Source organism: Bombus affinis, chromosome 5 (genome assembly GCF_024516045.1).
Source record: "Bombus affinis isolate iyBomAffi1 chromosome 5, iyBomAffi1.2, whole genome shotgun sequence".
Classification (NCBI taxonomy): Eukaryota; Metazoa; Arthropoda; class Insecta; order Hymenoptera; family Apidae; genus Bombus; species Bombus affinis.
Genome location: NC_066348.1, coordinates 7,720,213 through 7,746,641, shown reverse-complemented (window position 1 = coordinate 7,746,641; position 26,429 = coordinate 7,720,213). Strand labels below are relative to the sequence as shown.

The window sequence follows — 26,429 nt, the reverse complement described above, 5'->3', positions numbered from 1 at the left end:
CGTGAAACCAAGTGTGTGAAATGTCGCGGTGTTTATCTCAACAGAGCAAAATGGATCGTACGTAATTCGGCAAAATAATATAAAACAAAAAACGTTGTGCGTCTATTATTTCTTCATACAACGAAAGAAACTTTTCGGACAACCTAATAGACGCTATGATAAGACAGCGGTGTGCGAATATTTTTTTAGCCACTATATATGAAACAAAATCCGAAAGCTGAATTACATTCATACGTATATTCTGTTGCAAGTGAAATTGGTTGCTATTGTATGCTATACTATTGTACGCATATCTGGGATCTTATGCAAATTCAAATGGCGATTCTATAAAACTGAGGGAGGTTTCAATCGTCGTTTCACTGGCTGTAAAAACTGTCAGTTTTCGCCGACTTTTACAAAAACCTCATAGCACTAACAAAGAATTTTTTACCTCTGCGAAAGTATTGCATTATGAGCATACAAGCTTCGCTTCCTTTTAGTTTTAATCGTAAAGGATGATCCCCTTTAATAAAATTTCTTGTTCTATTTGTGCAGTAATTTTTACAATGCGGAAATATTAAAAATATTTCTATGTTTGTATACACGTGCACGCGACGAACGTAGTTGAAACTCTGTGGGCTGATCCCTTTTAATCGCTAGAATTCTGTTCCTCAAATCTCTGCGCTCTTCGTAATTGCACGAAGAATTCAACGAAATTCCTTGTATCCTGCAGAAGAAGGCGCGAAACAAAGAATTCGTGAAACATACACCGTGTAATTACTACAACGTAATTTTCACTTCGAGCCGTGGAAACTCAAGAGGAACAGAAGGCTTAAAAAAAGAAATCAGCGGTATCCACCTTCTTCTAGCGAGGAACACGGTCGTGCATGCTTTAAACGAAAATATAAAAATGCACTCTTTCTAAAAAACATTGAACCCTCCCTTAGAAATTGTATTCTCTGGCCGTTCCTCGCGTCGAATCATCATGTGCCTTCGAAAAGGGTGTAAAAAAGAGAAGAAGAGGAAAATCCTATTATCGAGCGTGCACATTGAAGGATGACGATACAAAAGGGAGCAGCTCGCATAGAAATGCCGCTCGCTTCGATTCTCAATAGTCTTCTTACCCGTGACAGATCACGGAGCCAGGCTTTTGTCGCTTGCGTATCGATGATGAAATATGAGCGCGTTGCGTTCGTTGGACACCCGCTCTTTTCCCTTCCTTTCCTTTTTTTTTATTCTCTTCCATCTCGGCACTGTAGAAGCACCCGCGAATTTAGGCGCGTTACGACTTTCTGATTTTTCGTTGCAAGAAACCGACTGTCTGTGATCAGATTCTGGCTAAGAGATGACACGGTGAATAAAGAATCGGTGATAAACAGTGAAACTGATAAATTCGAACTTGATTGTTTTATTCGCAGATTTTCTTCCGGAAATTCCCTTAAGTATAAAATAACTATGTCTTGTGTACACTTGGAACTCTTTTATAGATCCCTTTCAGAACTATTTTATACAGTTTCTATAGAGCAACAAGAGTGATGGAAAATTATGTGTAAAAATGTGTATATTTCTCCGTTTGTGAACAGGAAGATAGCGAAAGATCTATTCCACCAAGTTGAAAATAGAGCAGAAATTTCATTCGACGAATTTCATTTGCGCCCTGCAAACATTCTCTTTTATGTAGACAGAGATAGCTGTTATTACGATAATGTTTATGACATTGCTATAATAAGAAAATAAGGCTCGTAGAGTCCTATCGTAGGATCTTTGACAGTGAAATAGAAGGATTTTATACTGGCGAATGCTTTAAAAGATACCAGACGACAATAAAACACAAGAAAAATATTATTGTGTTAAATGTATATATTGGGTTGTACATGTGGCATACATAATATGGCATGGCATATATAAATGTATATATTGGCAACTAAGTGATTGCGGATATTTTCATTAGGTGATATTGACAAAATCCGCAATCACATAGCTGCTAACCCAATATGAGGTTGAAACAAACGATAAAGTTAAGGAGATAATTGCATGTAGAGTACTTTGTATTACGTATGTTTGTTATAAGTATGCTTTGGAAGAATTTAACAAAAGAGGCGGATCATTACATCAAGTTTGTCACAGTTACCTCGTTAGACAAATAAAAACGATGTTTGTAGATAGATGATGTAGCGTAATATCACGATATGTGCGATAATGGAACGCGATGAAAGGGTAAAATTTTACATCGCCAACTTTCCCATGCAGCAATTCGAGTTGAGTTTATTTGTATAACGCACGCATCGCATATTTATAAAGCTACAGGAAACAAGTTGGAATTTCGTTAAAGACATGCATACGCAATTTCGTTAAAATCTAAATGAAATATCCTTAAAACACGAAATCGCCATTACTACCAAATTTGCGAGTAACGGAATTCGAGAAACTATATTTTTTACGTAACTCAGATTCTTCATTCGGTACAAAAATCAATAATAAGTTGAGTTAATTCTGTAAATTATTGTAGTATCGTAAAGAAAAAGCCCGATTAGAGATCGATCAAAACAATGTCGTCTGTCCTTCAGTTGTTAGTTTACATAGGGAAAAAAAGCCTAAAGTCCTAGCGGAGCATTAACAGGATAGGATTACAGAGAGGAAAAAATAACGCTAATGGAGGGGGACGATTTGAATTTAAAAAGTTGTTGTTGATCGAGAAGCGTTGGAAAGTTGATCGAGAAGTGAGAGTGAGTCAAGAGGTCAGAGTTAATCGAGGAGTCGAAGAGTAGAGTTGTTAGCGTTGTCGAGTTGCGAGAGGTGTTAGCGTAGCTGAGAGATTGAGTTGTTGGCGTCCAATTGCGTGAAAGGTCGAATTAGAGTAAGATTGTTACATTTAGTTCCAAATTAAACAACCATCGTTTTCTGTCTAATTAATATCTGTATAACTAATTTATTGTAAATAAATTACAATTTATAAATAGTATCAGGAAAAATTTATATCTAAATTTCCACGATACTACATTATTATCTTGATAACTAACAGTGAATATTAAATGAAAGATAAGATGATACCAGAACGAAATGTTTCATCGCGTCATTCAAATAAATCATTCGTCGCCAACGGACCAAGAATAAATCACACGTTCATATATTTTATTTCGATGTTTACGTTGAAAAGTTTATGATACATTGCCAAGAAATATTCGTCCATACTAAACGTAGACCTAACGAGCGTAGAGATCTTTGACGGAAGCCAAAGCTTCACCTGGAAAAAGTCAACGTACCGTGACTTACTCGGTCATTCGACGATTTTTCCCTCGATTTTCACCGTTCGACCGTGTGCACGCGATTCGTGAGTCCTTCAAGCTCCGTTAGCAAGTTTTAACGAGCGTGAGAAACGCTAGCCTAAACGCGGGCCGTCGTCTGACGAACTTAAATCGCTTTATCTTACGGGAACAGCTTCTTCGCGTCGCTAAGCTTGCGAATCTCTCCTTTGACCCTCTCTGAACAAGCTCTCGGGGACTTGCAGTCACTTTCGAGATACGCTGTGGACATTCTTGGACGTTTTTGTGTGTGTAATTTCGGTTTGAACATTTTGTGCGCCACTGATAAATCCGAGAACAGGAATATGACGACAGAGATGATAATTAGCGAGAGAAAATGATAATTAATGAATTTAACCTTGCTACTCTCTTCGATTCTTCATCGTGTTTGTGTCTCTTCACATATATATTTTTTTGAAATTGATAAAAAGTGTGGGATACAGAAAAAGTAGTAAAATTATGTTGAATGCTAAGATTGGAATTTAAAAATTATCTGTGATTTAAGAAGAAAAACAGTAGTTCAAGATGCATAAAATTCACATAATATGCAAAAATATATAAAATATTCTAGAAATATCTGTCCTAATTCTATCTTTAGATTCGGATTCATAAAAATGCGAATTTGTAATTATTGAGAATTGTGCATCTTGATAGCCGAAATATTGTTATGGGAACATTGAATTTACACTTGGGATTAATATTAACATAGTCGTATATTTATTTTGTGGACGATTTCTAGAATATTCATCGATACACACTTGCACGCGTCTCACCACCTTCTTCCATAGCCGACTTTTAACCGACTGAACAGTTTACATTCATCTGTTTTCCAGACGCCGCGCACACACATACCCCCACACACTGATACCCACATACAAGTATCTCTACTACGCATTTAACCCAGTGCAGCACACAAAATTATACATATCTCGATAGTAGTAGAAATTTCCAATTTAAGGATTAAGGAAGGATTAATTTATGGTTGGTCTTGTCTCGTAAATTTTCAATACATAAAATCAAAACCGTTGGATTCGTGCTGTTCTTCGACTCAATTTCTTTCAACGAATATTATACAGCGATGTTGTAAATGAAGAAGAAATGATGATTTCACAATATTTACATATGAAAGAATTGAAAACGATCGAACTGAAAGTGACTTGGTTTTATTAACTTACAATTTTAAGATTAGAAAAGTTTCTGTTTAACAGATGATTCGATTGATAGAATAATCTGCTTCGAAATAATCCAACACGTTCTCGTGATATCGATTAATCGTAGGATCGACGCAGTCGGTTGATATCGATACAAAGTAAAAAATTCAGCGACGCTCATATTTTGAAGATAATCGAATATTTTTAATGCTTCTCTTCAAAACATCCGGTTGAATACATTCGTAGCATAAATTGATTTCCCATAACGTACTCTGATATAAACAATCTCTACATAATTTTCATTAAATTTCGATTAATGTACAATTAAGTTTAATTCCGTTATAAATTATTAACGTAAACGTGCTAAATCAGATTATTGTATTCGTAGACAATAACAAAATTAGAGATTCGGTATAGAGCGTATCAGCATATCAGCAGCGTATAGGAAAGATAACGTTTTCCTGGTATTTCGAAACAACACGCCATTTTGGGAAATTCAGGTCAGAGCTTTATGCAATTTTCCGTCTATTCAAATCGGAAATTTTACGTGGCAAGCTATTTCACTTGCTAAATAGTATACGTTTGTAAAGTATAATGCAGCAGAATATTTTCCCGATTCGCGTGCCATCGGGCGATGCTTTAAACTTACGAATTTAGCTTTCAAACAATCCTGATCTGTCTAGATACTTCACGATTTCTCTAAATTTATTCTGCAACTTGCATGAATAATATCTAAGCAAAAATTAAGTTCTCCTTCTTGAAATTTCTTCGTATTTCTCACTGGCCAAATGTTAACTTTCGCCAGCTTGAACTTTGGTTAATTTGGTCCTTCGGAATTGTCTAGGGATTGAAAGGAAACATCAGCAAGAAACTTCGTCAGCCTCGTTACATTTGCCTACAATCTCTATCCAATGTGAAGTCTTTAGCAAGAAATTGATTAAGCACACACAATCTTTGTAAAATCTCCATCTCCAATTAATTTCCATTATCCAAGCGCTATTCTACGATGTATATTTTATAATATCAACCTTTGTATATTTTATGCTTTTATTTGATGGCTGAAAGGAAATGTTTTAGCACGACTTGAGTTAAAGAAGTAAAGCTATTTCTTCGATATATACCTGAAAATGCTATTTTTTTTTTGGACTTGTACTATTACTCGATCGGTTAATCCAATCATACGTAGTATGAATGAACCGCGCATGTTCACAGCGATGTACATTTTTACGAATAAACTGGAACAGAATGAAACCAATTGAATCTACTCGCAACTTTATTTTACTAAATACTATAAAGATAATTTCTGTATTATATGTATTCCGTTCGTCTGTGCAGCTTTCAGTTATTCATAAATGAATGAAAAATCAAGCTGTAAAATATGAATATCGAATATTTCAACTTTTGAAAACAGCTGTCTAAATATCTAAATTCATATAATAGAAATTCCTAATTTTTGCGATGGACGTTGACTTTGATGCACCACACGGTGATAAAAGCGTCGGACATAATACAAATTATTTTGAAGAGAATCAAAACGATACGTAAAAACAAATAACGATCTGTATCTCGTTTTGCCCGGTTAACAGGTTGAAGAATCGTCCACTGTTTCATAGGATACGTAGCCTAAGCTCGTCTCGAACGAGAACATCGACGATTGAATCGGGTCAGTGCAATACTTTTGTCTCGCGTGGCTTCGTCGAGGAACGTTTCGTCTATTTCCCTTTTTTCTCTCTCCCTCCTTTTTTTAATTTTCGCCGAAACAACTCGCTCTCCCCATAGGCTCTTCCGATTCCACGTTTCCTCTTCCTCTTATTCTTCTTTTTCTTTTTCCCTCCTCTTCTTTTCTTCTTCTTTTTTCTTCTTTTGGAAAAGTAACTGGAATTGATTCCAAAGTAAGGAATCAGCAGAAATGTTGCTACGATATAATACGACGCTTGAAAACAACTGATTTCACGGTGATCGTACGAAATTATGGAAAGTTTCGATCGTTAATTAGGTTGGGTTTTAACGGGCCCCACGAACGAGACAAGTTTTAATTGTGAAACAACGTTTGGCGCGGAAATGTGCATTTTCTAGGATGATATTGAATTTTCTAGCTGTTGGGTTTGTGAGAAGAAACTCGTTTGTTCTCTCCGTGATAAATTTAAAATATATATACCACACTGGCTCGCATATTTTCAATGTAATTTAATTACAATCGAATCGATTGCGCCCAATTAAAATTAGCTATGTCTAAATGTTGCGAACGAAGTGATAATTTTCTTAAATATCGATTGGTTAATTTATTCGTCTTCTTGGATTATCTATATCTATCAGTATACGGAAGTATTCGGACAGAAAAGTTGAGGCGTACGATTTTTTTCATCTGTACCCGATTGAGGGAATCGACGAATTCAATGAAATCTACAGAGATTTAAATATGAATCGTGAAATCATTTGTAGGATACTAGAGGATTGTAGGAAGCTAGAGAATAATAAACATAGTAAAAAATCCAATAGTATGAATGCAAAAAAATTCGATGCAAGCACAGTGAATGAGCTAAAAACAGATATAATCGAGAGAAGAGTTCAATTTTATCATTTACTGGAAGCTTATAACATAGAAAATATGAATTCTTCATAGCTTATGTTTTAAAGAGAATCATAAATTTTTCAGAAATATTAATTGATATTTATAAAGATAAGTCTACTGTCTAATGATTTTTCAGGTTTATTTCAGTTTCTATAAGAGTGGCAATATTTACAAAGAGAAGTGCAGAAGTCTATATGAAACTGGTTTTCTTCTTACGATCAAAAACGAACGTTGGTGTTTCATCGATTTAGTATGACACAATAGAAACAAAAGAGAATGGTCCGTTTGGCGTTGAGAAAGTGGAAGTAAAATTCGCGAATATCGATTTACTTTGGCGACTAACCGAAGGAGAAGCGTAAGTCGTTAAATTAATTCCGTCTAATTTCGTTAGCCCCGTTCCGTCGGTTTAACGGATTAATTCCTTGAGCTGCTTTAAAACGAATACCTTTAGACGCCTGTAATTTGCGAATTAGAATTTGCCTTTGATCGCATGCCGCCAGGCGAATTGCCCCTATTACAATGAAAAGCCACCAAAGGATCGGTTGCACCAGAACTACGAATTTCTAACTATTATGCGGCATATGTTTCTCATATTGTTTATCTAACTTTGTAAATATATTTCCCACTAGAACAAATTGTCGGATTTCAGGAAATTTGTCCATTTCATCTTTCTCTTCGAACGCGAATAAAACAATTACCGCTCTTCGACGCTACAAAAACATTTTCATGAATGAATTTTGTCATTCACCAAACATGAAAATTGGAAAAATTACCCTTCTTTAACTTAGTACTAAGAGAAATTCCACAATTTGTACAAAATATATCACATACATGTTCAACAGGATGAACGTAAATATATATTTATATAAATATATATTATACCTTATTACTTTCGATATTTTTGCTACTGATAACTGTTGCTGTTTTAGTTCAAGAATTTGCTTTTTTTCAGACTCGTTTAATTTTTTCCGCGTCCCATACTTGCAAATTTATATGATATTGTACTGTAATCTTTACTCGTCGATAGATCATGAACTACTGAGCAATTTCTAAACATATTAACAGAGTGTGTTATCATTTCGACCTTAGTATGGAATAGTTTTTCTTTGTTACACACTAAACCTCATAATATTTTTAATTATTTTCAACGAACCGCGTATCCTGAGCTCATAACGTTTTGATATTATACGTTACAGGCGAAAAATTTCGCACGCGTCATTAAGAAATTAAAGATAACACACCTGGATTATCTTTTTGACGAGGAATGTATATTTCAACAAAAGTAAAAAATAAAATAATAAACTATTCCATTTTCATCCCTTTCATCTCCATATTTAACGATTCACTCTTCGTATCGGAATATTTCTCAAATCTTATACAGGTTTCAAGCGCACGTTTCTTTCACTCGACTCATTCTGAAGTACAAAGCGAAAGAAAATACTCGTTCGGAGACTATCAAAAGTGTAAAGAACACACGTTCTTCGCGTATAACGATTCTCGTATAGGCTAAACACGCGAAGCAAAGCCACACGGGGGTTGCTGGCTAGCCTTCGTGACTTTTAAACAGCCGACAAGCCCTCAAGACGTCGCTTGTTGCCGCCGTTAAAGGTCGTCGAGCCAAGAAAATAGCCGCGATGTGACACGTTTCCTCGTCTTCTTTCCGCGCACGTGCTCACGCGAAGTTGTGTACAACGAGTTAATTTTTTAACGACACCACCGTCGTGACGTGTTTCGAATAAGAAATAATTTTTTCCACGAGTTGATAGAGTATTCTACAAGATTCCTTTATATTTTTTACGTTTACCCTGACTTATTTTACACGAGAAACAACCTTATGAGAGAATTAAGAGAGTGGAAGATTTTGTTTATAATTTTTCTCAAATGCTCATGTGTTTTAAGTAAGAAATAAGTTCCTGAGAGGGTTGAAGGGGCAACAAGTTTTCTTTGTAATTTTTTACGTTTATCCTGACGTGTCTTAGATAAGGAATAACCTTATGAAAGAATTGAAGAGGAGAAGAATTGTTTACTTCTGTTTTGGTGCGTTTTTTAAATAAATATTCTTAACACTAACCTTACCAGGCCTGGTCAAGTGACCGGTTTCGAAATTTTGATTAAAAATGTACATTCGTTGTTATTTCTTTTATTCGTCTAACTTCATGAACGTTCTTATATTATCCGATTAATCAATTTCTCAATTTTTCTTAATATAAAGATTTACATGAAGTTAGACGAACAAAATAAATAACAACGAATGTAGAATTTTTAATTAAATTTTGAAACCGTTCGTTTGACCAGGCCTGGTAAAGTTAATGTTAAGAAAATAATATTTTTACAAGAGTTGAAGGGTTAATAAATCGATTAAAATCAGGCAACATATATACAATGCTTTTGAAATGGAAACTAGCTTCTTTTTACGAAGCTTGTACGAAGAAGATTTCGGAAGCGATGATACGATCAGAAGAAGCAGATATCATATGATCGATTAAATGAACCATTTAACACAGAATCATTACTTTTCTATTAATCCAATAAAATTCATGAAATTCCTCAGATTCCATTAACATTCTTGTTTCTTTCGATCATTCGTGAATCTATTAACCGTGAACAGTGGAATATTTTGAATATGATAAATGGTTAATTTAATAATAATGCGTAACGGAAGATCGAGTGGATCCTTTGTGAATTGTCGAGCGTTGAAAAAGCGAATGCTTCGATCGATTCACAGAACGAACGAGTCTCTTGGAAAAATTAGCTGCCCTCGATGAATAAAAGAAAACGCGGAATAATGAAGGTATTTGCAAGTCACCTCGCCTAGTTTCTTAAAAGGGAGAGAGACTTAACTGTGAGATGAACGACGTTGCAAGTCAGTTTCTACGAGCAGGACTTCGCGTCTCACTGCTAGAGTAAATGAAACGTGGAATGGGAAAATGGAACAGTGAAATCATTTTTATTAGATGACCATTGCTTAGAAACCTAGTATTGAATTGAAAAATTCTGCAACTTTTCTGAATTTTCATCCAAAATCTATCGTATTCCGGTATTTTTATCTACGTGTTTGGTTTAGAAATTGTACATCACGAATCTAAAATTTTTTAGTATTTTTTAAACATTGCATAAATATATATGTATATATATAGGAAGTTTCCATTCTTGTAATTGTATTTTTCATATTGAGAAATCTATGTAATAGCTATAGTTTTATTGTAGCTCTTAGAATTAAAAATGTTGGTTTTTCATATACAAGAAATAAATTGGTAAATTATATAGTAGATAAAATATTATTTCGTTTGTACATGTTATCTTGCTTAAATTTTGCGAATAAAATGATTTCTGTCCTAAAGTCTCGTAGGTAAGTTCTACACTTGTTGCTAGCCCCCAAAGCAATTACCTTTCACTGCACGTCAAATCGAAAACAGAAGCCAAATACCATTTCGAAAAAATATCAAATAAACCACTCGAATTCACCGATTGTTCGACATTCGTCACTTTTTATACAATATCAAAGATGAAAGCACCATTTTTCCACTCTATACTCTCTGTATCAATTTATCTTCCCTTTTATATTCGTCCGCTTCCAACCATTTTACGATTTTTACTATTTCGCTTATTTCTAATTTCTTTCATACTGCAAACTTTTATCTTCTTCTTCTTCTTATTTTCCCTGTCTTTTTACACTATGCTTGTTCTAAATCAGTCACCGGTTTAAAAATCATCAGTTCTCTGCAGTCGAGAGTGGTAAAATTAAATGAAGAAACAACACAAATATTTTTAGTAAGCTATGCTGATAGCGTTTATCTCAATATTACTATCGTTGTGTACAGCATACATGGACGCAACAAATATTTTTCAAAAAATGATCAGATCAGCAATACGCGATGATACACTCTGTGTATTATTATATTGGGTTGGCAACTAACTGGTTGCGGATTTTGTCATTAGGTGGTATTGACAAAATCCGCAATCACTTAGTTGCCAACCCAATACTTATACAGTAACGAATAATTTTCATATTATGTGGAATAATTTTAACAATTTCACATTGTGTTTGCAGGTTTTAAAACTTTGCACATACGTTCTTTACATGGAATATTGTCGAAATATTTTTCATAATTTCTAATTTCTGATTCTAACTTCCAAGTTTCCAAAATGCTATTCAACTATGTTGCAATACGGTTGTGCTATTACGCGAAATACATACAACGTTGTAGCGTTGATTAGCTTTGAATCTCGAATGTTGGCTTAGAATTTAGAAGGCGTTGTAATTGGAAAAGTTCGAAAGACTTGGTGATCCGGAGTGCAAGCGAAGTTCTAACAACAAGTAGGACGTTCTATTCGGAAGTTTACACAATCGTAGCGAGATTGATAGCGTAGAAACACAGAAATACACTCTACTACGCTTCCAACGTTTAATTACGGATTAGCCTTTCTTTGACGCAATATTGTCGCACGATAACGGATTTGAAAATCCTCGGAACATCTGAGAATCGGAAAACTCGAAAATGGAATATCGTGCTACTAATGTGTGTAACGTGTTACTACATTTTTTCCGGATGATTAATAATAATAAAATAAGATAAAGTTTATGGACTAAGAAATTTTCGGCAATGTGAATGATTTATATAACATTGTAAAAAAGAATGCATAAATGCAGTATAGTATTTAGCAAAGAATAAATGTTATGGTGCAATATGTTTCAAGCTGTTGCAGCTTCCAGGACAAAATGTATAAAATTCGTGACAGTTAACTTGTTAGCGCAGCGTTGGCTTTTAGTAGATTAATATTTATTTATCCATGAAAATAAAAATGGCAAAAAGAAAAACAAACATGAAAAGTGCTCGATAGGTGAAGTGCTAAAATCGGCGCTCATAGACAACGCGTTTCGATCGCAATTTCAACAGAACGCAAACTCGTTGGTAAAACACGTGTCTCCTTTAACTTCCGTTTATTTTAGGTAGCTTTCGGTCGGACGCAATTCATTTGTTCGCGTAGGATCCGGAAGGTGCCCGATTTTCGATGAAAACAGTTCAGTAATACAGCAAAGCTTGTGTTTGTATTAAAAACAAATATGATACTGTTTCAGCAGCAATTCAAACCAGCAATTATTTCATCCACATTTCACGTCGTGAAAAAATTAACTAGAAAAAAATCATATGTTTATTTATAACTTCGTTCGGATTGTACAAACCAACGATACATCTTTTACCAAGCGACAACCTTAATTAAAAGAAGTAACATTTCCGTTGAAACATTTTTCCTATCTTTTACAGTTTCCCAGTTAAAACGCAAAATCGAAAAATATCCGAATTTTCAAGTATCGATCTTATCGCCCTTAAAGTGAATTTCGACAAAAAGAAAAATTACGTTATACTATGCTCCACATATTCCCAGTTTTATAATTTTCTCAATTTCCTTAGTTGTCCTAGATCTTAAGTTATCCAAAGTCACGCGTGTGAACACAGCGTCGAACAACTCGAAACTATTTCTGATCGTTCAACCAGAAGTAGCTCGTTCGTCTATCTTTGATCGAGCAATGTGATCGTTTCTGTTGATCTTGTAGTTAATCGTGCAAACGTTAGAAAATTAGTTGACAAAATTAGCAGCGACAGCAAGACTACCAGGATATCCAAAATTATATCAAACAATCGATGAAGATCAATAAATTTCTAGATATACGTGTATCGGTTACATGAATGTTCGTGGAATATTGCAAGCAATCCGTGTGAATAATTTTTTGAAATATAAATAATCTAACGAATAATCATAAAATAACGATAAGAAGAAAACAGCGATTGAGGAGATAGCGTAGAAGTTCAATTTTCACGAATTAACACTTTGACCACCACGTTGGTCATATGTGACCGACCACGGTTTCTCCTGTGACGCCACGGTGGTCATTGGTGATCGGAGCGCTTGAACTTCTTACAATTGTAAAAATTGAATGAAAATTGACAGTTAGGGCATTTTGAATATAACCGATAAATAGAAGATACTTTGAAGTAAAAAGTGCCCCATTGAACAATTAAACATTTTTATTAGAACATCAATAAAAAAAAGAATGAGAACAAATCTTGCATCTAACGGTGCACTGTGTTTACATCCATATCCTTGAGGGGTAATCTGCGAATATTATTATAAACACAGCTTAGAAAATAATCGTAAATGATGCTTTATAATCATATAATTGAAGTTAGAAGTGTGAACATACTTTGCTATTATATATAGAATGAGCAAATACTGTTTACGAATATCTTCTACACGTTTCAACGATATATTTTGCACGTTTTGCTTACGACGAAATAACGAGTGCGAATGGTTTGTTGAAATAAACGAAGCCTTGTTATAATATGTCGCTATCAGCTGTTCCCGAGGTGCCACGGTGGTCACCCGTGACCTCCAATAAGATAAACGGTTCATTAGGGAAGAATATTGTCTTACATCATCAATTTATTATTTTGCCATTATATGCTTTGAATAATAAAAATAATGTCGTGGTGTCCTGAGCGAAACATGTGATTTCGACGTAGCAGTCAGTGTTAACAGTTGCAACTACGAAAGGAAGAATTCGCTCCATACGAAATTTAACATTAGAACTAACACACAAGTCCAATTGACTGGTTTTACAATTTTATTTTAAAATTCCTACTTCATGTTATATCTTTTTCGGCAATGATGTAATTGACTTTCGCAACGATAACTAAAAGAATAATATAATGAATTTTAGTTTGTTCTTTATGTATTCAAATCGAAAATAATTTTGTATCAAGGCTACTTATACCAATAGCAGTCAAAATGACTGGTACTTATCAATATCTCGTTTTCTACAACTTCCCGCACATTTTTAAAATTTTTCTGCGTATCATTCAAAATGATGATATCAGTTAACATGAAAATTCCGGATCGATCGCTAGATCGCTAGATGCTAACACTAGAAATACCGCAGCAGTCAAAATGGTTCTACAATTTTATAAATGTGTCAATCCTCGTTTAAGGATCATGGTCCCAGATGGATTAATAATACCAAAAATGTACTACATAACATTGAATTTCTTCTGTAAGAAAATAATACATTAATAAATATAAAAATATTTTATTATTATGTATTTTTTAAAGACCAGTCATTTGGACTGGTTTTTGGTAGAAATAGCTTCATGTTAATTATCGGTAGTTCTAGTGTTAACGCAATTACCGAGGATACGCGTACAATCTCTTTACGCACTGCACTAATCCATGATTAAACAACAAAATGTCGAACAGCGATGTGGTAGCGTAAACCTTTTAATTGAACGAGTTAAGGTCGATCTACTTAGTCGTCCGACCAAAAGTTGCCTAATGTAAACGGGGCTTTATTCATACTGCAAACCATTTGAACGGATGAACAAAGGACAATCGCGAAGTTCCTGCGAAAACAGAACGGATCGTTTGCACTGCAATCGAGGCGAAATAAAGAGGTAGCTGGAAATAATCGGGAACGAGGAGAAACGGAGTGTTCGAAGATCGATTGGACTTTTCCCATTATAACGTCGTCACCTCGTTCCATTGTTTCCAGCGGTTGCTTTGTTTGCGCAACGAATGTGGATGCTCGCGAATCATTCTAATATTAACCCTTTCTCTTGTAAGAATTGCAATTTATTTTATATCGTCGTTTATGTTCATCGTAAATTGATAGATGGTGTCATTAATATTTTTTTTATTTTTTAAACTTTACGATTACCTTTTTTCTTCTTATCGATTAAAATTAGCTTCTCTTTTACTTCGAATGTTCTTACTTCTTATTTCTTAGGCAAAGTCTTACTGAAGAGTCGATAAAAGAGTCGATCAGTGAGAGAGTGAAAGTTTCACAATGGAATGATTATAATGCATCGTGCAACGAAACAATTTCAATTACGTACCTTTATATCTACGATAACGAGCAAAAGAAAGTTTCAAGAGGAAAAACGGCGGGAAATAACACTGTAATTGTACAAAACTGAATTATGACTGACAAGAGAAACAATCGTACAGTATAATTGTGATATAATTGTCCTGTAACAGACAATTGTCTGGTACAGAAGAAACGTTTAATACAAATTTCACGTATGCTGATCCACGCAAGTATCTGCGTGTGCAGAATTCTAATTAAAAAAAAAAAAAAAAAAGGATAGCAATTATCACCGAATTAATCGTAAAATTTCTCCGTCGTTACTAAAATATTTGAAATATACGATCATCTATCTCGCTAAATTATCAGAGAAGGCAAATAAATCTAAACAAATGAAATCCAAGAGAGGAGGTGCTGCAGCAGAATGAAAGAAAAAGAAAGGTGAAGAATCGTAGAGAAGGGCGTGTATATATTTCACAAACGAGGGAATGAATTATCGAAATTCCTGATGCAGCGAGCCGATGCTAGAGGAATACGGAGGGAAATTGAAAGGGGGTAGTAAGTTTCCCAGGCCGATGAAAATATCGAGAGAGAGAAGCTATCGAGAAAGTCGTCTTCCTTCGCGCCTCGAATAAATACGCTGTAATCCAGCCGATAAACGAGGCAGTGCAGCGGAAAGATTACCCTTCACCGTGAAGCTTCTCGTTGATATACGTGTGTCACACGTGGTGTTACGTGATCCAAGGAATCTTCCTCGATCGTTGCCTGTCATTGCCAATCAGTTGGCGAAATCCGAGCAACGATTCGTTGTTGATCATTCGTAAAATTGAACGTAATTTCAGGGCCGGCGTGAGCTTTTGCGGTGCTTGAATACACGTTCAAATCCTACACTTAAATTTTACAACGAGGAATTATTTATTTACAAATGCTGTTACATATTATGTATTTTTTCTAAGCAGTTTTTTAAACAAATTCAAGTAATATTTTTTCGCATTCATAATTCAAAGGGCAAACAATTTAATGAAAGTACAAAATCTGTAGTCATGTATAACTTTTGAAAAAAAAACTATTGATGTAGTTTAATTTCTCTAAAAGGTACATTTCTTTGAAAGCGCTTGGATTTTTTTATCTAAAGTAGTTTCCAGGATATGAGGATTTTATGGAGTTACACTGAACTTTGATTATTCTTGTTACTCCTTCTAACTGAATCATCGCTACTAAAAAAATGTCTTGCATCTGTTAATGGTATCAGCATTCTGTATAAAGTTAATCAAAATAGGTGTTTTTTAATTGGGTAATTTTCGTAGACCGCGGAGCCGGGTTCCAACAAATGCGCTGAACCTGTCTTGCACCGGCCCTGTGTAATTTAGGGGCTGCGAGACTAATAATTCGAGATAACCAACGACAAAAGTATACGTTTGGCGGGAAGCTTGGAATCATCGTGGGTATATATTCGATTATTACATTGGAATTTCGAGAATTTTTCGTTGGAAATCATAGAAACTTTTGATACGAAAATTACTACTCTATGATAATGGAGATATTGTGTACTTTATATATGAAATTTTTTTTTTTTTTTTTTTTTTTTTGGAAGAATTTTACAATCAATTCTCATTGAGAATTATAGGTAAATTATTTTAGCGCGGTACTATAACAGGAATAATAAGTGATGTTTGATTCTAGCTGAATCTAATGTTTAAATCTAGAGAGTAATGTCCTTTTAGCCTGCGGATCTGACCTGTCATGTCTAGTAATTGAGTAATTAGTGGGTTTTGGTGGTTGTTAATTCTTATGTTATATCTATTGCTGAATTTGGATATTTCTTCTTTAACTGTGGGTATCTTAAGGTCGCGATGTATTGTTTCGTTGGTAAGCTATACCAAGGTGCATCTATTAAGAATCTTAGAGTTTCTGATTGGAATTGTTGAAGAATTTCTATGTTGGAATTACTCGCTGTTCCCCATAGTTGGATCCCATAAGTCCAAACAGGTTTTAATATGGCTTTGTATAGCATTATTTTACCCTGCAATATCGTGAGATCGTGATTTTCGTGAGATCGTGTGACCAAAAATCTATCGAGGTAAAGTACATTAATTATATTAAATTATACGTGGTAATTATATACAGTACGATATTGTAAATTATATTGCAATACGATAATAGCGTTGTTATGCGTTTTATAAAATACGAGAATCAGAGGAAAGTAGTTTAGAATCGTGTTACGTTCGAAAATCGTCCAATCGGAAATCTATTAAAGTAAAGGAAATTATGTTACTGTATGTTAATAGGATCGTTACGTGTTCTATAGCGTTCGAAAATTAGAGGATAAATTTGTTAAAAAATTGTGTTATTTAGGGGAATTATTTAGTCGGAAGTGTATCGAAATTTATATGAAATTACTATCCACCCCTTAATACATAGATTACTATAGACTGCGATCGAATTTACATACAAAGCCACGTTTCACCTTTTCAATCTCTCCTCGAAATACTAATATCTGATTCGTCATCAATCGTAATTTAACTTCCAGAACTACCAAACTATTCAAATTGATTGGTTTTACAATTTTATTTTCACATTCCTATTTCATGTTATATCTTTTCTCCGCAATGATCTAATCACTTTCGCAACGATAACTAAAAGACTAATATAATGAATTTTATTTTGCTTTTTATGTATTCAAACTGAAAATAATTTTGTATCAAGGCTACTTATACCAATAGCATTCAAAATGACTGGTACTTATCAATATGTAAAAGGGTGCTGTGATCTGTTTATCGAACCCCAATTAACCAGTTTTCTCGTTTTCTACAACTTCCCGCACGATTTTAAAATTGTTCTGCGTATCATTCAATATGATGATATCAGTTAACAGGAAAATTCCGGATCGATCGCTAGATGATAACACTGGAAATACCACAGCAGTCAAAATGACTGGTTCTACAATTTTATAAATGTGTCAAGCCTCATTTAAGGATCATAGTTTCTTCTGTAAAAAGTTTCTTCTGTAAGAAAGTAATAAATCAATAAATATAAAAATATTCTATTATTACGTATTTTTTAAAGATCAGTCATTTTGGCTGGTTTTGATAGAAATAGCTTCGTGTTAACTATCGGTAGTTCTAGTGTTAATATACGTGTTACTTTGGGGGCATTTTCAACGTGTAACGTCAACCGCAACGAAATAAAGAAGAAAACGCACCGCGGGGAATAGAAGATGCGCTGTAAACTAGGAAATAGGGCGGGATACGTGTTTCCTTCTTTCCTTTCTGTTTCTTTTTTTTCTTCTCCAGCACTCGTAGAATATTCGATATTTAATATCCTTAATGCGTTCGAGGAACACGTTCGTCGCGTCGTGTTTCAGAAATATCTTTAGAAAATGGAACGAATTTGAAAAACTCCCCAAGGGCGCGAAGGAAAACCGGTGACGCGTTTCACGCAACGACAGTCTCCTGACATGCGGAAGCCAGCCTCGACAGGATATTTCCGGCGTATCTTCGTATCGCTTAATAAGTTTTATAAAAACGCCAAACAAGACGAATTTGAAGCGTACGACGTGATATCAAGATTTATCAGCAAAATAAATATTCACCAGTCAGATGCTTTACGTATTCGTTGTTGCTGACGCGTACAGTGGCTCGCGAAAGTATTCCAACACTAACCATAGACATTTTTTTATAAACGTATCACGTGAATTACACGGAACTTCTTAACATTTCGATAGTAATGAGACACAATTATCGTAGTTATAATAATAAAATTTGCAAGCAATCGGGAAATGTATTTAGAAGTTGCAAGACACTTGTTGCAAACATATAATTAGCGAAAACTTAAAATAAATATTAGTAAATAAAGTATTAAAGTGTTAAAATAAAGTATCAATAAATATTAGTGCTAAAACCGATCTCACCGTATATCGCAACCTTTTTTTTATTAATATAGCGAGCAATTGACTGTTCAAATACTTTGGTGATTTTTGCGTGCAAATTGCGTGCAAAGCATATGCATGCAATAAATATCTTGTAACTTGCGTATATACATTTTCAAATTCGTTGGAAATTTTACCAACATAATCGCGATAGCGGTGCCTCGTTACAGTGTTAACGAAGTTTCAAACGTTTTGTACAACATAAAGAGTTGCAAACTATAAAAGTTTTTGATTACCTTCGTGAGTCACTGTACATTGTGTCTCTCGGAGATTTTAACACTTTATTACTTAAAACTCAATTAGTCGATGGAATTTAATAGTATCATCGTTCGAGGTGATAAAGTATCACACGACTTAATAAATTTCTTTAATGTTTTATGCCCTATGAGCTTTGAATTTTTGCTAATAAATTCTGTCAAACTGCTGACATATCTATGAGACGACTTTATTTGGACTGTAGGGGAATAAATTTTACAAATTTCGCAAATATTGTATGATTTCTAGCGATTTACATATTTATTGCTGTAGTAATTCTATTTTGTAGCACGTAATGCGGAATGTTGTCGACATGATCTTATCGACAACAACGCATCATTAAGCTCCAATTACGACGTATTAACGACAACCATTATTGCCGAATTATGCAGACAGACATTAATATGTTTATGTTCGTGTTAATCGAATGGAATGTATCGATCCAACACGTGGTCTTCTAAACAAATGTGAAAGTCTGAACGACGAATTTTGACTCGTGAGGAGTTGTACTAAATCTTGCGCATTAAATCATATAAATATTTCATGTGTAATAGATCTGTCCATTCTTATATACAGATATTAAAAAAATATATATGTTTATATTTGCATAAATTAAAAATCTTGTAATATAGAAAGCTTGGCACATTGATCACGAGAAACACCGAGAAACGAAATAGAATAAAACTCTGTTGCTTTCAACTTTAAATCTGTCAGCGTTTCAAGCGATAAAAGATTCATGCAATAAAAGTTTCCTAAGAGACTCTAGTCTCTTTGATAACGAAAGAGGAAACGCGATAACTTTTCTTCCTATGTCATTGCAGCGGTTAAAAAATGTATTTTCTCAAAGTGAAGACTCTCTTCCCTCGCGAATTACATCGTGAAAATCAATCTACCACTCTGATCTATCGGCGTTAAGAAAATTATAGAACCACAATAATGTTTAAAAGTTGACGTAAGTAAAGGAACATCTTTATTAAATAGGAAAACAACTGAATCGTGCTTGGCTTATTCAAAGAAACAGATGCCTCTGAAACAATTAGAAGAGTCGTTTACGCGTGAAAGTAGCATAACTCTTTTATCGAGCTGTCTTGATTATCGTACTCCAGAGAGTCGGCAAAAACTAGGATAAAACAGGAAGAATAAAATAGACAAAGGAACGCGGTTTGTTTATCAAAATTTTATCGCGCCCGCCGTACCATGCTCTTCAAAGTCGACAACAATGAAACTCCGCGTCTTCTCGTAAGGCCGACCAACTCCTCCAACTAGTTGCTTCAATTTTGTTTGTTAAAGACACGCTTTAAAAACCAAAAGGCGAATATCACGAGGGAGAAAATAAAATTCCTTTGGTTTGTCTTATTTAAACGGAGTACAAATAAGGATTTATATTAAATACGGAATACTATTATCCCAAAATTGCTACTGCACGAAACTAAGTAATTCATCGAAACCTTAAGAGAATAAACAAGATGTGAAAATATATGCTATATATAGAACGCAAAGAGATTCGCCAAAAATTTGTAGAAAAACCTAGGTAAAATACTGACTATTATTCGAAAATCTAATTGATCGAGTCTTACGAGTTTAAGAGTATAAAAGAAAAATCTTTAATAATTCTCCGAGTGAATAAAGAGATCGGATAATACATACAGTGCTATTCGCAGAATACCGTCTGTTTCACGAAAATTTCCTGACGAAATTTTACCATTAAAATTCCTAAACAATCACGCCCTTACATAAAACGAACTCATCGAGTGTCGAAAGCCAGAGAAATATTCCTCGAATCATCGAAGAGGCCAGAAGACCGATATTATTTGGCAATTAAGTGATTGCGGATTTTGTCAATGCCTCCTAATGACAAAACCCGCAATCACTTAGTTGCCAACCCTATACTTGATTTATTATTATTATTAGTATATTAGTTGATTCATTGAGTGTCCTCTGCGAGTCAAGGAAAAACCAATAAATCAATAAATAAATTTTTCAAAAAAAAAGAAGAATATTCATAAATAAGTATAATATTAAATCATATAAAAATAGAATATTAGAGATTAAGGATATTAAGATATATATATTCAAAAGTGTCCTGTTTATAGAGCACAGCCAGTTTCTCCGAAATTTCCTAACAGAACCTCCAGCGTGCTTGAGTGTGGCGTAAAAATTAGGAAATCTAATTTCCTGGCTGGCAAACCCCAGCGGCTGCAACAAGGGGCGAGTGGTGTCAAGGTGCACTAGAAACACTGTGCCAACTTTTCGTACCTACGAAACGCCAGGGGTGGAATAGGGTGCGGCTGGGCTTGCGGAATCGTCGAAGCGAGGGGAAAGGGGTGAGTAGAAAGTGCATAGAGTGGGAAAAAATAAAGAGGGAGGAATGGACGCGAGAGTGAGTAGTGCTCGAGGCACGCAACACCACGCGAATCCACGCAACCCAGTTTCGCTAATGACCCCGGCCACACGCGGTCTATTGTTTTATCGGTGGGAACCATCGCTTGGAAAAAGTTTCTGCTTCGCTGCGATGATCTATTGTCGAGTTTCCGGCCTGTTCTCCTCGCATTTACAATAAATGTTTGCTTTGCGATTTTCTGTTAATGACGTTTGTCTCGACGCTATCGCCAAAAAGGCGATGTAATTAACACAAAGCGAAGGATTGAAACTAGAGGAGAAACGGTTCTGTTTTGCAGTCGAGCGTTTGTCAGATTTTGGAGCTGGAGAAAATTTTAAAGAATCACATTAAAAAGAAAAGAAGAAAATTTTGTCTGTTAATGTTGTAATCCGTTGATGCATCTCTTAATGTCGTGTTTCCATTTAATTGTTCGTTTTGCGATTTTCTACTAATTACGATTGTGATTTGTTTCAAATTTAGCAGCAGATTCAAGGTGAAGTAATTAACGTAATGCAAAAGATGGAAATTCGGGGAAAGCAGCTTCTGTCCTTAGTTTGTCGGGTGTTTTCTTAAATTTTGAAACTAGCCGCTTGTAATTCTAAGGGATTTGAACATTTCTACCATATACACTATGAAATTTCTGTTTTGTCCAGGTTTAACTTGCTTTATAATCTTCCTTAATGACGTTCATAGGAAATCTATTGGAAGATTTAAACTGAGAGATAACGAAACCAAAAGATTGTAAAGAATTAAAATTTATAAAAACCTGCTACCTGTTGTCGAGTTTCCATGTAAGCGTTTGTTTCGCGGTTTTCTACTAATGATGATTGTCATTTATTTAGAATAAGTTTGAACCTATCGCTGGATTTAAGGTAGGACAATTAATGTAAAGCGAAGGTCTGAAACTCGAGGAAAAAGTGTCGCGCGTATCTGCTCGCTGTTTGTTAAATTTTTCTAGCCAACCCTGTGCTTCGTAACTTGAAAATTTCTGTTTCATTTGCAAGATAATCCGTGAGGTTTCTGTAGTTTTATGGTTTTATGCAGGTTTACGATTCGACACGTAACCTTGGTTGCTTATAAAAAAGTGTAATTATAAAATCATGACACTCTTGTTGTCATTTTCTTATTTCTCGTACATTTTCGTTAATACCATTTTGGTCAGTTTATCATACGCAATATTTTGTGCAACGTTTCGTCGTAACAGTTACATCCCGTTGTTTTCCATCTGTTTGAATTCCCGAAAACATTTTAAGCGGTATTTGTTTTTCCCAAACGAAAATTCACCGTTGAAAAAAGAAGGGCGATAATCCAATCGATCGATTCGATAAACGACACGGATAACAGGTCACCGAAGTATCGTTATCAATCCGTCATCGAAGATCTTGTTATGATAACGAATCACCTCAAAACAAACGAAGTGCGTTGCTTCTCAGAATATCTTCTCTAATCCAATTAAACTGCGTGCCAGCGCAATGTGAAACACCGCGAATAACAACAATATCAAATGCGTATCAAACAAACAAACGCTAGAAAACAAAAATTAAAATCGATAAACGAATCACACGGATCAATCTGCAACTCGCGAATCGTTTGTCAATGTTTAATTAAACTACACGCTATTAATTGAATATCAACGCGATGATATTGCTTGTTCCGTGTCACTGGAAATTAAGATCCTATTTTTATTAAAAATATATCAAATAAACGAAAGAAAACAGTGCGAAAAAGAAGAAAAATTGACGAGTAGACAAGGGACACGATTGTATCGATCTTTGTATCAAAATACGTTCACGGTTCACTCCATATTAATCGATATTTCCTTCTGTCTTCTGCTGCCTCTTTTATTTTTGCAATAACGACCGAAGCTTTTCTACTTCTTTTATTATCTATTTTTTATGTATTTTTTCTGCCCGTTGGAATACGCTCGGGCGAAAGGATTTCGCGAAAGATAGCGAGGCAGAAATCGGAAACAAAGCCAATATTAAAGCCACGAGCACTTTTAAGTCTTCGTATTACAACAGCGAACCGCTATACAACACGAAGACGTAAAAGGTACACGTGCTTTAATATCCGGCGAGCCCCCGTGCTCTTTTTCTCCCTCCCCTGCCACCCTCTGGGAAATTTTGTCCCCTTTACCTCGTGGGTTTCTTCCCTTCGAAAAGTCGCGCGCCCCATCTGACAAAATTAATTTACTCTGCCGACATTTATTGTGACTTACAGACCATTCGCGATGCATGGGGCACCCCCAAGTTCATTTTTTTTTTAATATTTGGTACATAGCAATTTTCTTTATACTTCATATTTAACTTTTATCTGCATTTTTTTAACTTTAATCAGACATTTTGTTTTATTTGGTTCTTACTTGCAATATTTGATATTCATAGTAAATTTTAATAAAAGTATACGTTAATAGCTATGTGGAAAGTATACATTAATAGCTATGAGCATGTGGAAAGCTACTTGTTACGTTCATTGAGAAATTCTGACAAGTTTCACTTCGCTCGATTACTTGAAATATTTGATATTCATAGTAAATTTTAATAAAAGTATACATTAATAGCTATGAGCATGTGGAAAGCTACTTGTTACGTTCATTGAGAAATTCTGACAAGTTTCACTTTGCTCGATGTTTATGAACCATAAGTGAGTCATAGAAAAGATTCTTTCGTGAAAACGCAGGTACTTTTGTTGAGTACGATATTAGAGAATATCTATGGCATAATATCGTTCGTTAATGCACAATTAATGTGCAGTAAAATGTATTTAACGGATCTAATGCGCGTGTGTTACATAGTGACTCATTGGCGATCCACTTAACGCGATGCAATGGTTACACTTGCAACGTGAAATAAATGAAATTTCACCTCCATCGCGTATGTAATATAAAAGTTGTCGTTTTAAGTATTGAAATTTTTTCATTCAGTCTTGAACGTTTAGGTTTGTTCCTCGTGAAAGCATTATTGATAACGCAACGTTATTAGCTGGGACTTTATTTATACTTATTGGACCCTATACTACGCTTGCTTAGGCCGCTACCTGGACTATTTATAATGATAGGATATTTCGCTTGGAATAATTAAGAGCCTTTTAAAATAAAATATTCGATAGTTTGAAAATCGTTCAGACGCTACAAGGAAAAGATTTCTCTCGTGAGAAAAATTATAAGAAAAGACTCTTGTTACATGTAGAGTAGAAATAAATTAAAACTGAAAATATCCTAGTATCGTCGTAGAAAGGTTGAAAAGAAATGGAAACTATTAACAAGTCCTTTGCCAAAGGCTAATACCTAGTACAAAGTAACAAACTAATTTACAGCAATTTTCCATCTCAAAGAACCTTTCATCAATCAAAAAGTCAAAGGTTATATGTCTCGTTATTACCGATACGAGCTACATCCATCGACTTCAATAATATCGAATAACGTGCAAGTGGAAAGCAAACAGACCAAATAAATATCCATCCACCTCTCTCCCTCTATCATAATATTTCCTTCGTTCAATATTTTTATTCTATAATTGCTCAGCGAGACGATTTTAAACCTTCGTCCATCCAATATTGCCTTCGAGACGGTACAATTTAATCGTTTAGTTTGGAAGCACACTGTACATGCAGCGTCTACTTTCTATTTTTATCGAGAACCGGTCCACTTCTCAAGATTAAACTTAAATTAGCGATAAATCGTAAATTGTCACGTTTATCGAAGAGTATAAATTTGTAACGTCTCAAATTGTATCGGGGAAATGACATCATTAAGTTTTCAGGGAATTTATTTAATTTACGTTTTAGCTAGTTATTAATTTAATTCTATTTTATTTATTATACTAAATTTTTAATGTTCTAGTGTTTTAACGTAGAAATAATGTGGGATAATATATTCTACGCAAAGGTGATCAAATTGACTGTTATTTAAATTGATGTATTTAAATTAGCTAGGTTTATCGTATTATTTAGGATAATTTATTATTTTATAGAGGATATTTTTCTACACAAAAGTGATTCATACTGTTTAGTTTATTTTCTAGTGTACGAGTACTGGAGTACGAGTACCTTCGTGGAAATATTCTCTGTAGAGATAATTAATTCATATCATTGCATAAATATTTGTCTTTGATAATAATTTATGTTATCTGTAGCCCTTCTCGTTAATATCATGATAATCGGCTGCTAATTTTCAGTATAATTTTCGTATATTCCGAGGCAATAAATATTCCACAGTTGATATTTATTGAAATAAATAAAAATCAAATAAATACTGAGAATTAACTAAATACATAATAAGTAACGCTGAAAACTTACTAAAACAATTGCCAAATAATAATACAATTCGATTGAACTTAATTAAAATACCAACCTCGTACTGCTCCGAGGAAGCGATCATTTCCGGAAAAGAATCCTGTCGACGTTGTGCGATCTTCTTGTACGACGCGTCCAGTCTCGATGAATAGAGCTTGTTCGAATGCTTTCACGTCGCTAAAACGGCAACACGATTTCCAGTTCAATCGAAATCAACTCGTCCATCTTGGCGCACGATCGCTGAACCATTAATTTAATCATGTTTGCTCGACGCACGTTTAAACGACACGACACGGTGTTTCACACTTCTGCCGGAAACTGGATACACTGGGGAAAATCCGGCGATCGAGATTTTTCAAGTGCACGATGGTAGACACGATTCATGCAGTGGAACAAATATTTGTTTTTTTATGCAATCATATTATAAAGCGATTTTGAAAATATTATAAATCGATATTGAAAATTGGTTTTCATGGCGAAGCGCAGTTGGTAGCGGAATCATGAGGATTAGAATTGATTGCTGTGAGGTTTGCGATGACCTTAATTTTCATGTTGGATAGATCGATAATTTCAAGTCAACTTATGGTAAAAATTTCTATTAGATAGGAATAATCCCTTTCCTCATTTTCTGATAGTGTTTAATTTCCAATCAGAAAGTTCTCGATATCAGATAGATTAATAATTGAAGATCAAACGGGGAAAGTATAAAAA

General features: G+C 34.6%; 1 protein-coding gene across 8 annotated transcripts in view; it reads right to left on the bottom strand.

Moving 5' to 3' along the window:
* The window catches only part of LOC126916525 (monocarboxylate transporter 10-like), a 335,858-nt gene that overhangs the window by 305,187 nt on the left and 4,242 nt on the right, over window positions 1–26,429 (bottom strand). For 7 of the 8 annotated variants that reach the window (XM_050722383.1, XM_050722387.1, XM_050722386.1 and 4 more), the window contains exon 2: window positions 25,777–26,045. The exons of the other annotated variant lie outside the window; for it this stretch is intronic. The gene's annotated coding sequence lies outside the window, so the exon portion shown is untranslated. The remainder of the gene's footprint in view (window positions 1–25,776; window positions 26,046–26,429) is intronic. 8 annotated transcript variants of the gene reach the window in all.